Source organism: Durio zibethinus, chromosome 25, assembly GCF_047325235.1.
Source record: "Durio zibethinus cultivar Kanyao isolate XHJ-2024 chromosome 25, ASM4732523v1, whole genome shotgun sequence".
Taxonomy (NCBI): Eukaryota; Viridiplantae; Streptophyta; class Magnoliopsida; order Malvales; family Malvaceae; genus Durio; species Durio zibethinus.
Window position 1 is genome coordinate 1586692 of NC_143186.1, and position 15046 is coordinate 1601737.

The following is a 15046-nucleotide window of genomic DNA, read 5'->3' on the forward strand; positions in this document are numbered from 1 at the left end:
TACTTTGAATAACCTTGTATCAACAGAAACAATTTTTTTATGACTAAACAAAGATCATAATGATTTGAGATAGATAATTGTTGAAATAGTTATAATTATTTGAACTAGTTTGATAAATAGATTTAGTTTCAAATCTCTTATTAATTTTTGAAATATTAATAAATTAGTATTATTTTATTTTGAATAATTTTTTATAAATAGAAATAATTTTTTTCAACAAAACTAAATGTTATAATTATTTAAAATAGAAAATAGCTCAAATGGACATGACTATTTGAACTTGTTTGGTGAACAGATTTATTTTTTAAATCTTCAATTTATTAATTTTTAGAATATTAATAAATTAGCATTATTTTATTTCAAATAAAATTATATGAATAGAAACAATTGTTTTATGACAAAACAAAAGATCTTAACGATTTGAAATAAATAATTGTTCAAAGAGTCATGACTATTTGAACTCAATCAGTAAACAAATTTATTTTTTTTCAATCTTTTACTTATTAATTTTTGGAATTTTAATAAATTAGTATTATTTTATTCCAAATAAGCTTTTATTAATAGAAATAATTGATTTATGACAAAATAAAAGGTCATAATGATTTGAAATAGATAATTGTTCAAATAGTCATAACTATTTGAACATGTTCAGAAAACATATTTATTTTTTAAAATTTTACTTATTAATTTTTGGAATATTAATAAATTTATATTATTTTTTTTTAAATAAGCTTGCTTGAACAGAACCAATTGTTTTATGACAAAACAAAAGGTCATAATGTTTTAAAATAGATAATTGTTCAAATAGTCATAACTATTTAAACATGTTTGGTAAATAGATTAATTTTTTACTTCTCTTACTCATTAATTTTCAAAATAGTAATAAATTAGTATTATTTTGTTTCAAATAAGCTTATATAAACTGAAATAATTATTTTATTACAAAACAAAAGGTCATAATGATTTGAAATAAATAAATATTCAAATAATCAAGATTATTTGAACTTGTTCAGTAAACATATTTATTTTTAAATCTTTTACTTATTATTTATTGAAATATTTATAAATTAATATTATTTTAATCCAAATAAAGCTTGTATGAATAGGAAAAATTGTTTTATGGCAAAACAGAAAGTCCTAACAATTTGAAATAAATAATTATTCAATTAGTCATAAAGATTTGAACTTGTTTGGTAAACATATTTATTTTTAAATCTTTTACCTGTTAATTGTCTTAATATTAATAAATTATATTATTTTATTCAAAATAAGCTTGAATGAACAGAAAAATCATTTGGTGATAAAACAAAAGGTTATAGTGATTTCAAATAGATAATTATTCAAATAGTCATAATTATTTAAACTTATTTGGCAAACATATTCATTTTTTAAATCTCTTGGTTATTAATTTTTAGAATATTAATAACTTAGTAATATTTTATTTCAAATAAGCTAACATGAACTAAAATAATTTTTTATAACAAAACAAATGATCACAATGATTTGAAATAATACTTATTCAAATAGTCATGACTATTTGATTTTGTTCAATAAACATATTTATTTTTAAAATTTTTTACTTATTAATTGTCAAAATATTAATAAATTATTAGTATTACTTTTATCTTAATAAGCTTTTATAAGTAAAAATTATTGTTCTGTAATAGAACAAAAAATCATAAGAATTTAAAATAAATAATTGCTCAAATAGTCATAACTTTTTGAACTGGTTTGTTAAACAAATTTATTTTTTAAATCTATTATTAATTTTTGAAATATTAATATATTAGTATTATTTTATTCTAAACAAACTTATATGAATAAAAACATTTGTTTTATGACAATACAAAAGGTCATAGCGATTTGAAATAGAGAATTTTTTAAATAGTCATAATTATTTAAAATGGTTAGGTAAATAGAATTATTTTTTAAATCTCTTACATATTAATTTTTTATATATTAATAAATTCATTTTATTTTATTTTGAATAAGCTAGCATGAATTGAAAAAATTGTTTTATGGCAAAAAAAAAAAATGATTTGAAATAGATAATTGTTCATATAGTCTTAACTATTTGAACTAGTTTGGCAAACAAATTTATTTTTTAAATCTCTTAGTTATTAATTTTAGGAATATTTTTATATTAGTATTATTTTATTTTGAATAAGCTTGTATGAATAGAAATAATTGTTTTATGACAAAACAAAAGGCTATAATGATTTGAAGTATACAATTGTTCTAATAATCATAACTACTTAAACTAGTTCAGTAAATAGATTTATTTTTTAAAATCTCTTACTTATTAATTTTTGAAAGATTAATAAATTACTATTATTTTATTTCAAGTAAACATATATGATAAAAGTCAATTGTTATATGACCAAATAAAATGTAATAAAAATTTGAAATAGATAATTGTTGAAAATGGCCATAATTATTTGAACCAATTGGGTAAACAAATTCACTTTTTAAATCACTTATTAAATTTCAGAATAGTGATAAATTAGTATTATTTTATTTTGACTAAGCTTATATGAATTCAAACAATTGTTTTATGACAAAACAAAAGGTCATAATGATTTTAAATAGATAATTGTTCAAATAGTCATCACTATTTAAGCTTGTTTGGTAAACAAATTTATTTTTTCAGATCATTTCCTTATTAATTTTTTGAATGTTAATAAATTTAGATTATTTTATTCCGAATAAGCTTGTAAGATATGAAACAAATATTTTATGACAAAACAAAAGTCTATACAATTTGAAATAGATAATTATTCTAATAGTTTTAGCTATTTGAATTGGCTTGGCAAACACACTTGTTTTTAAATCTCTTACTTATTAATTTTTAGAATATTATTAAATTAGTATTACTTTTAACCAAATAAGCTTTTATGATCAGAAACAATTGTTTTATGACAAAACAAAGATCTTAACAATTTGAGATTGATAATTGTTCAAATAGTAATAATTATTTGAACTAGTTCGATAACCATATTTATGTTTTAAATATCTTATTAATTTTTGAAATATTAATAAATTAATATTATTTTATTTCAAATAAGCTTGTATGATAAAAAAACAATTGTTTTATGACAAAACAAAAGGTCATAATGATTTAAAATAGATAATCGTTCAAATAGCTCTAATTATTTTAACTAATTCGGTAAACAGATTTTAGTTTTTAAGTTTCTTACTTATTATTTTAGTAAGTATTAATAAATTAGCATTATTTAATTCCATCTAAGTTTTTAGTAATTGAAACAATTGTTTTATGACAAATCAAAAGGTCATAACGATTTTAAATAGACAATTGTTCAAATAGTAATAACTATTTGAACTTATTCAATAAACAGATTTATTTTTTTAAATCTCTTTCTTATTAATTTTTTAATGTTAATAAATTAGTATTAATTTATTCTAAATAAGCTTGTATGAACTGAAACAATTGTTTTATGACTAAACAAAAGGTCAAAACAATTTCAAATAGATAATTGTTCTAATAATCTTAACTATTTGAATTGATTTGATAAACAAATTTATTTTTTAAATCTTGTACTTATTAATTTTCAAAATATTATTACATTAGCATTATTTTAATCAGAATAAGCTCGTATGAATAAAACAATTATTTTACGACAAAAGAAAAGGTCATAACAATTTGGAATAGATAATCATTCATATAATCATAACTATTTGAATTGGTTTGGCAATTAGATTTATTTTTTTATTTTCTTGGTTATTAAGTTTTGGAATATTATTAAATTAGTATTATTTTATTTTGAATAAAATAGTATGAATAAGACCAATTGTTTGATGTCAAAATAAAAAGTTATAACAATTTTGAAATAGATAATTATTCAAATAGTCAAAACTATTTGAAATGGTTTAGTTAACAAATTGACATTTTAAATCTCTTACTAATTAGTTTTCTAAAATATTACTAAATTAGTATTATTTTATTCTAAATAAACTTATATGAATAGAAATAATTGTCTTATCATAGAACAAAAAGGTTATAACAATATGAAATAGATAATTGTTCAAATAGTCATAACTATTTGAACTGGTTCGGTAAATAAATTTATTTTTTAAATCTCTTATTAATTCTTCAAACATTAATAAATTAGTATTTTTATTTCAAATAAGCTTCTACATTGAAAAGCAATTGTTTTATGAGAAAACAAAAGGTAATAACAATTTGAAATAAGTAGTTGTTTAAATGGCCATAATTATTTGAACTAATACAATAAACTGATTTATTTTTTAAATCTCTTATTAACTTTTGAAATATTAATACAATAGTATTATTTTATTTTGGATAAGCTTTTATGAACTAAAACAATTGTTTATGAAAAAAAAAAAGGACATAATGATTTTAAATTGATAATTGTTCAAATAGTCATAACTATTTGAACTTGTTCAGTAAACAAATTTATTTTCTCTTGCTTATTAATTTTTTGAATGTTAATAACTTAGTTTTATTTTATTCCAAATAAGCTTGTATAAACTAAAACAATTATTATTTGACTAAACAAAAGGTTAAAATGATTTGAAATTAAAAATTATTCTAATAGTTTTAACAATTTGAATTGGTTTGCCAAATACATTTATTTTTTAATCTCTTACTAATTTCAAAATATTATTGAATTAGTATTATTTTTATCTAAATAAGCTTGTATGATCAGAAACAATTGTTTTATGAGAAAACAAAAATCACAATGATTTGAGATTGATATTTGTTCAAATAGTCATAAGTTACTTTTTAATTTTTGAAATATTAATAAAGTAGTATTATTTTATTTTGAATAAGTTTTTATAAACTGAAACAATTATTTTATGACAAAACAAAATGTCTAATGACTTTAAATAAATAATTGTTCAAATAGTCAAATATATTTAAACTTGTTCGATAAATAGATTTTTTAAAAATCTCTTGCTCATTAAATTTTTTAATGTTAATAAATTAGTATTATTTTATTCTGAATAAGCTTGTATGAATTAAAATAATTATTTTAAAACTAAACAAAAGGTCAGAACGATTTGAAATAGATAATTATTCCAATAGTCTTAATTATCTGAACTAGTTCGGCAAACACTTTTACTTTTTAAATCTCTTATTAATTTTTGGAATATTATTAAATTAGTATTGTTTTAATCCGTATAAGCTTTTATGAGAAGAAACAATTGTTTTATGATGAAATAAAGATCATAACAATTTGAGATAGATAATTCTTCACATACTCAAACTATTTAAACTATTTTGGTAAACAAATTTAGTTTTTAAATCTCTTATTAATTTTCAAAATATTAATAGACTAGTATTATTTTATTCTAAATATTTTGCATGAATAAAAACAATTGTTTTATTAAAAAAAAAGGTTATAACAATTTGAAATAGATAATTGTTCAAATGGACATGACTATTTGAACTTGTTTGGTAAACAAATTTATTTTTAAATCTCCAACCTATTAATGTTCAGAATATTAATTAATTAGTGTTATTTTATTCTGAATAAACTTGTATGACTAGAAACAATTGTTTTATGACAAAACATAAGATGATAACTTTTTGAAATAAATAATTATTCAAACAGGCATAATAACTATTTAAACTTGCTTGGTAAACAGATTTATTTTTTAAAATCTTATTAATTTTTGGAATATTAATAAACTAGTATTATTTTATTTTGAATACACTTGTATGAACAAAAACAATTGATTTATGACAAAACAAAAGGTCATAACCATTTGAAATAAATTATTGTTCAGATAGTCATAACTATTTGAACATGTTTAAAAAATAGATTTATTTTTTAAATTTTTTCTTATTATTTTTTGGAATATTAATAAATTTATATTATTTTATTTGGAGTAAGCTTGTATGAATACAAACAATTATTTTCTGACAAAACAAAATGTCATAATGATTTGAAATAAAAAATTATTCAAATAGTCATAACAATTTGAACTTGTTCAGTAAATAGATTCATTTTTTAAATATCTTGCTCATTGATTTTTGGAATATTAATAAATTAGTATCATTTTATTTCAAATAAGCTTATATGAACTGATACAATTGTTTTATGATGAAACAAAAGGTCATAACGATTTGAAATAGATAATTATTCAAATGGTTATGATTATTTAAACTTATTCAGTAAACATATTTATTTTTAAAATCTTTAACTTATTAATTGTTGAAATATTAGTAAATTAATATTATTTTAATCCAAATAAGCTTCTATGAACAAAAACAATTATTTCATGATAAAACAAAGAGTCATAACCATTTGAAATAAATAATTATTCAAATAGTCAAAACTATTTGAATTTATTCGGTAAATAGAGTTGGTTTTTAAATTTTTTACTTATTAATTATCTAACTATTAATAAATTTGTATTATTTTATTTGAAATAAGCTTGTATGAATAGAAAAAATTATTTTATGACAAAATAAAAGGTTATAGTGATTTGAAATAGGTAATCGCTCAAATAGTCATAATTATTTGAATTTATTCGATAAATAGATTCAGTTTTTAAATCTCTTATTAATTTGTAGAATATTAATAAATTAGAATTAAGTTATTCCAAATAAGCATGTAGGAACAGAAACAATTGTTTTGTGACAAAATAAAAAGTCAAAATAATTTGAAATAGATAATTGTTCAAACAGTTAAAATTATTTGCACTAGTCAGGCCAAGATTCATTTTTTAAATCTATTACTTATTAATTTTTAGAATATTAATAAATTAGCATTACTTTATTCCAAATAAGAATGTATCAATAGAAAAAAAAAATTTATGACAAAAAATGGTCATAACGATTTGAAATAAATAATTGTTAAATTATTATAACTAATTGAACTAGTTTCATAAATAGATTTATTTTTTAAATCTCTTATTAATTTTCAAAATATGAATAAATTAATATTATTTTATTTTGAACAAACTTTATGAACAAAAACATTTTTTTTATGACAAAACAAAAGGTCATAATGATTTGAAATAGATAATTATTCATATAACCTTAACTAATTGAACTAGTTTGGCAAACAAATTTATTTTTTAAATCTCTTAGTTATTAATTTTCATAATATTATTAGATTAGTATTATTTTATTTCGAATAAGCTTGTATGAACACAAATAATTGTTTTATGACAAAACAAATGATTTTTACGATTTGAAATATATAATTGTTCAAATAGTCATAACTATTTGAACTAGTTTGATAAATAGATTTATTTTTTAAATCTCCTACTCACTAATTTTTTAAATATTAATAAATTAGTATTATTTTATTTCGAATAAGCTTATATGATGAAAAACTATTGTCTTATGACAAAACAAATGTTCATAACAATTTGAAATAGATAATTGTTCAAATTGCCATAATTATTTAAACTGATTCGATAAATTGATTTATTTTTTCAATCTCCAACTTGCCAATTTTTGAAATATTAATAAATTAATATTATTTTATTTTGGATAAGCTTTTATGAATTAAAACAATTGTTTTATTATAAAACAAAAAGTCATAACGATTTTAAATAGATAATTGTTCAAATAATCATAATTATTTGAATTCATTCGCTAAACAATTTATTTTTTTAAATTTCTTGCTTATTAGTTTTTTGAATATTAATAAAATAGTATTATTTTATTTCAAATGAGCATGTATGAACTGAAACAATTATTTTATGACTAAACAAAAAGTTAGAACGGTTTGAAATAGATACTTGTTCTAATAGTCTTAAACTATTTAAACTAGTTCAACAAACACATTTATTTTTTAAATCTCTCACTTATTAATTTTAGAATATTATTAGTTTAGTAATATTTTACTCCAAATAAGCTTGTATGAATAGAAACAATTGTTTTATGACAATACAAAGATCATAATGATTTGAGATAAAAATTGTTCAAATAGTCATAACTATTTGAACAAATCCAATAAACAGATGTAGTTTTTAAATCTCTTGCTTATTAATTTTTGAAATATTAGTAAAGTAGTATTATTTTATTTTGGATAAGTTTCTATGAACTGAAACAATTGTTTTATGACAAAACAAAAAATCATGACAACTTTAAATAGATAATTGTTCAAATAGTCAAATCTATTTGAATTTGTTCAGTAAACAGATTTATTTTTTTAAATCTCTTGCTCATCAATTTTTCAAATGTTAATAAATTAGTATTATTTTATTTTAAATAAGCTTGTATGAACTGAAATAATTATTTTATGCCTAAACAAAAGGTCAAAATGATTTGAAATAAATAATTGTTTTAATAGTCTTAACTATTTGAAGTAGTTTGGCAAACACATTTATTTTTTAAAATCTCGTACTTATTAATTTTTGAAATATTATTAAATTAATATTACTTTAATCTAAATAAGTTTGTACGAAAAGAAAGAATTGTTTTATGACAAAATAAAGATCATAATGATTTAAGATAGATAATTGTTCAAATAGTCATAACTATTTGAAATATTTTTATGAACATATTTACTTTTTAAATCTCTTATTAATTTTTAAAAGATCAATAGATCAGTATTATTTTATTCTAAATAATTGTTTGAATGAACAATTTGTTTTATGATAAAACAAAAGGTCATAGCAATTTCAAATAGATAATTGTTCAAATGGACATAAGTATTTGAACTTGTTTGGTAAATATATTTATTTTGTAAATCTCTTAATTATTAATTTTTAGAATATTAATAAATTAGTATTATTTTATTTTGAACAAACTCATATGAACAAAAACATTTGTTTTATGACAAAACAAAAGGTCATAACAATTTTAAATAGATGACTATTCAAATGATCATAATTATTTGAACTGGTTAGGTAAACGAGATTATTTTTTAAATCTCATACTTATTAATTTTTGAAATATTAATAAATTCATTTTATTTTATTCCAAATAAGCTAGTGTGAATTGAAAAAATTGTTTTATGTCAAAACAAAAGGTCATAATGATTTGAAATAGATAATTAGTCATATGGTCTTAACTATTTAAACTGGTTCGACAAAAAAATTTATTTTTTAAATCTCTTAGTTATTAGTTTTTGGAATATTATTAGATTAGTATCATTTTATTTCGAATAAGCTAGTATGAACAAAAATGATTGTATTAAGACAAAACAAAAAGTTATAATGATTTCAAGTATACAATTATTTAAATTGTCAAAACTATTTAAACTGGTTTGACGAATAGATTTAGTTTTTAAATCTCTTACTTATTAATTTTTGAAAAATTAATAAATTAGTATTGTTTTATTTCAATTAAGCTTGTATGATCAAAAACAATTGTTATATGATCAAACAAAAAGTAATAATAATTTGAAATAGATAATTGTTGAAATGGCCATAATTATTTGAGCTGATTCGATAAACATATTCATTTTTTAAATCATTTACTTATTAACTTTTAGAATATTAATAAATTAGTATTATTTTATTTTGAATAAGCTTGCATGAATAGAAACAATTGTTTTATAACAAAAAAAAGGTCATAATGATTTTAAATAGATAATTGTTCAAATGTCAAACTATTTGAATTTATTTGGTAAACAAATTTATTTTTTTAAACTCTTCCTTATTAATTTTTGGAATATTAAGAAATTAGTATTATTTTATTTTGGATAAGCTTTTATGAATCGAAACAATTATTTTATGTCAAAACAAAAAGTTATAACGATTTTAAATAAATAATTGTTAAAATAGTCATAACTATTTAACTTGCTCAATAAACAGATTTATTTTTTTAAATCTTTTGCTTATTAATTTTTTGAAGCTAATAAATTTGGATTATTTTATTCCAAATAAGCTTGTAAGATATGAAACAAATATTTTATGACTAAACAAAAGGTCAAAATGATTAGAAATAGATAATTATTTTGATAGTTTTAACTATTTAAATTGGTTCGATAAACACATTTATGTTTTAAATCTCTTATTAATTTTTGAAATATTATTAAATTAGTATTTTTTTAACCAAAAAAAGATTCCATGATCAAAAACAATTGTTTTATAACAAAACAAAGATCTTAATGATTTAAGACTAATAATTGTTTAAATAGTCATAACTATTTGAACTGGTTCAGTAAACATATTTATTTTTTAAATCTCTTACTTATTAATTTTTTAAATATTAATAAATTAGTATTATTTTATTTTGAATAAACTTGTATGATAAAAAATAATTGTTTTATGACAAAACAAAAGGTCATAATGATTTGAAATTGATAATCATTCAAATGGCCATAATTATTTTAATTGATTCAATAAACATATTTATTTTTTAATTTTTTTACTTATTAATTTAGGAAATATTAATAAACTAGTATTATTTTATTTTGTCTAAGCTTGTATTAACTGAAACAATTATTTTATGACAAATCAAAAGGTTATAACGATTCTAAATAGACAATTGTTCACATAGTAATAACTATTTGAACTTGTTCGGTAAACAAGTTTTTTTTTTTAAATCTCTTTCTTATTAATTTTTTGAATGTTAATAAATTAGTATTAATTTATTCTGAATAGGCATGTATGAACTGAAACAATTATTTTAAGACTAAACAAAAGGCTAGAATGATTTGAAATCGATAATTATTCTAATAGTCTTAACCATTTGAACTGATTCAGTAAATAAATTTATTTTTTAAATCTCTTACTTATTAATTTTTGAAATATTATTAAATTATTATTATTATTTTATTCCGAATAAGCTTGTACAAACAAAATAATTATTTTACAACAAAATAAAGGGTCATAATGATTTGAAATAGATAATTGTTATAATAACGATTGTTATAAAACAAAACAAAAAGTAATAACGATTTGAAATATATAGTTGTTCAAATGGCCATAATCATTTTAACTGATTTGATAAACTGATTTATTTTTTAAATCTTTTACTTATTAACTTTTGAAATATTAATAAAGTAGTATTATTTTATTTTGGATAAGCTTTTATGAACTAAAACTGTTGTTTTATGACAAAACAAAAGGTCATAACAATTTTAAATAGATAATTATTCAAATAGTCATAACTATTTGAACTTATTCGGTAAAAAGATTTATTTTTTCAAATCACTTGCTTATTAATTTTTTGAATGTTAATAAATTAGTATTATTTTATTCTGAATAAGCTTGTATGAACTGAAACAATTACTATATGACTAAATAAAAAGTCAGAAAGATTTGAAATAGATGAATATTCTAATAGTCTTAACTATTTGAACTAGTTCGGCAAACACATTTATTTTTTAAATCTCTTATTAATTTTTGAAATATTATTAAATTAGTATTATTTTTATCTGAATAAGCTTATATGATCAGAAATAATTGTTTTATGAGAATACAAAGATCATACCTATTTTAGATTGATATTTGTTCAAATCGTCATAATTATTTGAACTGATTCAAAAATAGCTTTAGTTTCTAAATATCTTGCTTATTAATTTTTGAAATATTAGTAAAATAGTATTATTTTATTTTGTATAAGTTTTTATAAACTGAAACAATTGTTTTATTATAAAATAAAAGGTCATAATGACTTTAAATAGAAAATTGTTCGAATAGTCAAATCTATTTGAAATTGTTCAGTACACAAATTTATTTTTTTAATCTCTTACTCATTAATTTTTCAAATATTAATAAATTAGTATTATCTTATTTAATAAGCTTGTATGAACTGAAATAATTGTTTTATGACTAAACAAAATGTTAGAATAATTTGAAATAGATAATTGTTCTAACATCTTAACTATTTAAACTGGTTCGACAAACATATTTATTTTTTTAAATCTCTTATTAATTTTTGAAATATTATTAAATTATATTATTTTAATTTGAATAAGCTTGTATGGAAAGAAACAATTGTTTTATGACAAAATAAAAATCATAACAAGTTGAAATAGATAATTATTCAAATAGTCATAACTATTTAAACTATTTTCATAAATAGATTTAGTTTTTAAATCTCTTATTAATTTTTAAAATATTAATAGATCAGTATTATTTTATTTTGAATAATTTTGCATGAACAGATTGTTTTATGACAAAACAAAAGGTCTTAACAATTTCAAATAGATAATTGTTCAAATGGACATGACATTTGAACTTGTTCGGTAAACATATTTATTTTTTAAATCTCCTACTTATTAATTTTTAGAATATTAAAAAATTAGTATTATTTTTTGTTGAAATAGAAACAATTGTTTTATAACAAAACAAAAGATCATAACTATTTGAAATAAATAATTGTTCAAACAGCCATAACTATTTGAACTTACATGGTAAACATATTTATTTTTTAACTCTTTTGCTTATCAATTTTTGGAATATTAATAAACCAGTACTATTTTATTTCAAATACACTTATATGAACAAAAACAATTGGTTTATGACAAAACAAAAGGTCATAACTATTTGAAATAGATAATTGCTATGTCTAGGGGCCTTGGAACCCTCTAAAATGTATGTAAGAGCCACACACTTGGCTTCTTAATGACCACATAGGCCATGGGGGCTTAAGTATAAATAGGGGTGCCCCTTCCCTTATAGGACCATCTCATGAACCAGTGAACTTGTGAACCAACAAGCTACTCAAGCACATTTGTACATAGCCACATTGTTCCAGCAATAGAAAGGATCTTGTATTCTTTATTAAACAAACATTTAAATATTAATTAATAAGTAAATGTACTCAAATATTATTATACTAATTAATAATTATATTAATTTTTTAAATATTTATAATAATTATTAATATTAAAAATAATTAAATGGTAGGGATCAATCATTAATTAATTTTAAAATATTTAAAATTAAATATTAATCTTAATTTATCTATTAAAAATATTTATTAATAGAAATTAATAACTAAGTGATTATATTTTTTAAAGCTAGGCAATTTATTTTCTTTTTAATTTTAAAATTAAGTATTAGTCAAAAAAGCCATATAGATAATAATTATGATTTATAAATCTAATTGGTTTTTTATTATTATTTCAAAAATTAATAATAGGTATGATAATTAGATTTTTAAAGATTTATATTAAAACTAATTAATAAAAATCAAATAGATTAAATCTTTTAATCATAACAATTTTAAATAGATAATTGTTCAAATAATCATAACTATTTGAACTTGTTTAGTAAACAAATTTATTTTTTCAAATCTCTTACTTATTAATTTTTAGAATGTTAATAAATCAATATTTTTTTATTTTGAATAATTTTGCATGAACAAAAAGAATGGTTTTATTATTATAATAATATAATAATATTATATAAATATTAAGTAATATATTATAAATTATAAATAAACAAAAAGTAATTATTTATAACAATTGTTTAATATTAAATTAATTATATTATATAAATTTAGTAAACTATTCAAACAATAGTACTAAACAAATTTATTTTTTAAATTTAATTAAAATAATTAAATATTAATTAAATATTATAAATTAGATTAATAGTTATTAATTATTTTCATCATTCATTATAATATTATAATGTCCATTTGAACAAACAATGAATTTATTAATATTTTGAAAATTAAGAAGAAATTTAAAAAGTAAAATTGTTTACTAAACCAACTCAATTAGTTATAACTATTGGAACAATTATTTATTTCAAATCATTATAACCATTTGTATTGTCATAAAATAATTATTTCTATTCATACAGTCTTATTCAAAATAAAGTAATACTAATTTATCAATATTTTGAAATTAATAAGTAATAGATTTAAAAAATGAATCAATTGGCCTAACTAGTGCAAATAGTTAAGACTATTTGAATAATTATCTATTTCAAATCATTATGACCTTTTGTTTTATCACAAAACAATTGTTTTTGTCTGTACTAGCTTATTTGAAATAATATAATTCTATTTTATTAATATTCTAAAAAATAATAAGAGATTTAAAAAATAAATATGTTTATCGAACAAATACAAATAATTATGACTATTTGAATAATTATCTATTTCTAATCTTTATAACCTTTTGTTTTGTCCTAAAACAAAATTTTCTGTTCATACAAGCTTATTTCAAATAAAATTATACAAATTTATTAATATTCAGACAACTAATAAGTAAAAGATTTAAAAAATAAATCTATTTATCGAATAAGTTGAAATAATTATGACTATTTGAACAATTATTTATTTCAAATTGTTATGACTTTTTGTTTTCTCATGACACAATTGTTTTTCTTCATAAAAGCCTATTTGGAATAAAATAATATTAATTTATTAATATTTTAAAAATTAATAAGTAAAAGATTTATTATTTTTTAAATAAGTTAATTAATTAGTCAAAATTAATTGTATATTTGTTATATATAAATATAAGAATTATAATAAAATATAAATAAATGTTAGATATAATTTATAATAATATAAACAATTTATAATATATTATAAGTACTTATATGTTTATAATTTTATAAGAGATTAATAATATAAACAAAAACATTTGTTTTTAACTATTATAACTAAAATCATTAGAATAATTATAATTTTTTAAAAAATATAAACTAATATTACTATCTAATTAATAGAAATATATTATAAATAATTAATATATTTAATATTATATGACTATTGATTATATTTATTAATTTAGTAACTAATTTACTAAATTTAACAATTAATAGATTAATTATAATTGAAATCATAATGATTTATTAAACAATTATGTATAAAGTAAATAGATTTAGTAATTAGTAAAATAATAAATTATGTTTATTTAATCAATTATATATAATTATTTATGAACATTATTCAAATTTATTAAGCAAGAAATTTAATTATTAATAATGTATATTTATATTAATAAAAATATTATATTCATTAATTATAATAAAAAATTATAATCTATTATTTACTTAATACAATTTGGATTACTTGTATTAGTTTAATAGGGTAAATGTTTATAATTAATATTTAAATTATAAATATTAATAATTATTTTAATGAATATTTTAATAATCAATTTATTAATTATTATTTTAATAAATT